Raw genomic sequence first — 3,648 nt, 5'->3', positions numbered from 1 at the left:
GGGGTCACTGATGTGTTCGTTCAGGGCTGATATTGATTATTACTGATCAGGGACCAACACAAACCTGCTTTATGAACTTTTACATGTTTAACTAGAAGCAGATGTTTGACCAGCGGAGTCAGTCGAAGCTTCACTCCTGCAACGAGGAGATCACAGTTTTTGTATTTTACAAAATCTTTTTTCTTTTTGTAATATTACGGAGACATGTAGATGAGACTCTGAACTCTCAGAACTCTGAGGTTTGGTGATGTTCCTGATGGAGCCCATCTCATAGATGAGGTGTTCAAGGACCGTCAGAATGTCAACAATCTGCTCGTTCGTTTTTACAGCGTCTCCTGATGAATGGAGTCGTTTTGCTGATTTTTTAAAGATAAAATGTTTCTGGAACCTGCCGGCAGGTTTTTGGGAACAGATCAGATAATCGGCCAATCACTGCTCCTCCCAAAGCTACACCTGAGTTCCTGGGATGGGTTCTGCCGTCTCACTGGATGGGTTCTGCCGTCTGTTTTGAGGTGTGTGGTGGTTTTGGGGGGAGGTGAGTCTCTGCTGTTCTGTAGCTTTTTCTGTCGCAGCTACGATTCCTCAGGCGTCACCAAACACTCCCACAGACTTTATTCTCACAGGACACGAGCAGGTTCTGGTTCTGACGTGTGCAGCCGGAACATGAACACGACAGACTGAACCGAGTGTTTGGGAGCAGCAGATGGACGGTTTCTGTTTAGTTTCTGTATTTTATCTGCTCAGACAATCAGACTGTTTTGTAGCGACGAGGAGGAGGAGGACGCTGACATCACCAGCTCAGTGCAGCCAACCAGCAGTTTTCAAACTGTGACCTTTTCTAAGCCGATCAGGTGACCTGTAGATCCCTCAGGTGAGTCCAGACAGGAAGCAGCAGGTGAGAACGTCTGGACTCGACGTCTCTGCACTAAAACTTAGCGGCTGCACTCCAGCTAGCTGAACTTCAGATGTTGTGCTTCACTGCGTTCAGTTACTTCACAAATCCAATAAAACTGCAGCTTCATGATTCCCAAATGTGAAGATTTGCTGCTTTTAGTCGTTTATTAATAATTAGGGTTGTTCTGATCCGATCAGAGATCAGGGCCGATCGAAGCAGCTTCAACTGATCAGCAGAACCTTCTCCTGATCTTTAGCTTGTGGTTGCTGCAGGAAGGGTACGGATGTATCTACAAGTCTGGACCAATTACTCAGTAATCAGTTAATAACAAGTCAGGAGCAGTGGCTGCTACTCCTGAGTTATTCACTCACTAAGTCACTACTAGCTAGTCGCTCACTTTAACTCATCAGCAGCTCAGCTTGTTTTAAACGCCTGAGCTCTGGTTGGAGGTCCTGAACCTCCTCAGAGTCTCTGTCATGGTCTCGTTGCTGCTGAACTCCCACAATGCTCTCTGCTGCCACCATGACTGTAGTCTGGAGACGCTTCCTCTGGTCTCTACAGGGTTAGAAAAGAAGAGGCTCCACCTGGTGGAACAACCAGGTACTGCAGCTGGTCTATGGGACGTTTACTGACATCATGACCTTCTTCTTCTGCCTTGTCGGTTAATAGTTTGATTTGGCTGCATTATTAATGTAAATAAACCCATTAATCATTAATCATTGATCGTTAACATCCCAGGTAGAGAGCTGACTTCTTCTGACTGACACACCAGTCTAAAGGAGCGCTAGCGCCTCCTGCTGGGTTAGAAAAGCACCGACTCTGAAACATCTGCAGTGAACTACTTTAAATTGTAAAATGAAAGCAGCCACCAGTAATATCTGACTGAACAGAACTGATCAGAACCAGTCTGATACCGAAACACTGCAGAGATGTTCAGCCGTCACACTGGACGGACTTTACCAACCTGAGCCGTGTTTCAGCAGGTCATGGTACCAGACTGGGACTCAGGATCAGCAGATATGAAAAATAAATGATCCGATCGGATCAGAACAAACCACAATCAGCAGCACAATTAATCAGAGACGAGCAGAAAGCAGCTCTGATCTGGACCAGAACTGCTGCTGGTCGCTTTCTGTTATTGATTAACTGATTAACTGATTAATTGATTAATTGATTAACTGATTAATTATGAGACTCTGAGCAGCTGCTTTTAACAAACCAGAACTTTACGGTCATTTCAAAGGTTTCTGTGTTAGAAAAGCAGCAGCTGGAGACCCGACCGGCACCGCCTGGAGACCACAGAGTGCCGGTCCAATCCAGACCCTGTTGATCCAATCCAGAACCAACCAGTCTGGTTCAGAACCAGCCAGCTGATAAAAACCATGTGCAGCAATAAAAGCAGCTCCGGTTGCATTAGTGTCTGCTCCACGGTGGGTCTGCCGAGCCGGGCCTGTCGACAGAGCCGGGCCTGTGAAGGTGAGCCGACCCGGGGGGGCTGCATGTAGACAGTCAGCTGCTAATCAATGATGGAGACAAGAGAACAGAACAGGTGATTGGATCAGGGTCCGGTGACCGTCAGAACCACAGACTTTCTTCATCAACTGCTTCAGGATAAAAACCACGAGCAGCGACAATCAGACCATGATGTCAGTGTTGATCGATTGTTTTGTGCTGATCGATCGACTGAATGGATCCTGTTTTTGTACCGAGCTGCACTGATTTTATACACAAGTCCATGAATGAAAGGCGTGTTATTGATTAGCACACTTCTGCTGTCCTGTATGTATTGATCAGGAGCGATACACTGTCAGTATTTATTCGTGTCTGTGTCGTTTTATTTCACGTCTGTGTTTTAACTTCAGCTCCAGTCGGACCTCCAGTTTGCTGCCGCCGTCACATGATCTGCCCACGCGTACACATTGATCACTGATCAGCATATCTGCAGACTGAAGGCAGAAACAGATTCTATGGCCTCAGTCTGATCATGTGACCGCAGATCAGAAAATCTCCCAGCATGCACCTCTTCTCACTCACACCAAAGCAGAACAAAACACAGGAACATGTTTGTACATCAGAGCTCACAACTGTCGAGAGCTACTGCAGTACCTGTGTGTATTACTGCAGTACTTGTATATAATAATGGAGTACTAGTTGACATACTGAAGTACCTGCAGTGTGCTCAGAGTACAGGGCTGTACTGCTGTAGGTTCAGCAGAACCCCCAGTAGAACCCTATTCAAAATGCAGATGATGTAAGAAATTATTTTTAAATGTTCTCAATGAGGAAATGAAATTCTTTTATTCAACAAACTGTTCAGTGAACCAGAGGATGAGCTGCAGCAGACAGAGCAGTTCTGCACTCGTACTGTTCTGGGATCAGCTGTGTGTATTCCTGCTCTGTAAACTTTTCTATGGGCTGTTTGTACTTTTCACTCCAAACTCTTTCTGCAGTTTCATGTTGGAGTCGCAGCTCGATGTAAATAAAGCCTGAGACTTTTAAATGACGAGTTTCTGTTGTTTCTCTGAACGTCAGTGTCACATGAACCGGATCATCGGACCGACGGGCACGCTGCAGACATCACCAACACACCTGCAGAACCATCAGCTACAGAGCACCTGAACAAACACGTTTAATTCACTGGAGCAGTGATCAGTCGCTGCCTGATTTAACTATAATCAATTAATCAATAATAGGCCTTCCCCCTGAGTCAGCTCAGTGGTTAGCACCGTGGCCTCACGGCTAGGTCGGTGGTT

Source organism: Stegastes partitus, unplaced genomic scaffold (genome assembly GCF_000690725.1).
Source record: "Stegastes partitus isolate 25-593 unplaced genomic scaffold, Stegastes_partitus-1.0.2 Scaffold1033, whole genome shotgun sequence".
Classification (NCBI taxonomy): Eukaryota; Metazoa; Chordata; class Actinopteri; family Pomacentridae; genus Stegastes; species Stegastes partitus.
The sequence above is the reverse complement of the archived record's forward strand: the minus strand, read 5'-3'. Positions refer to the sequence as shown.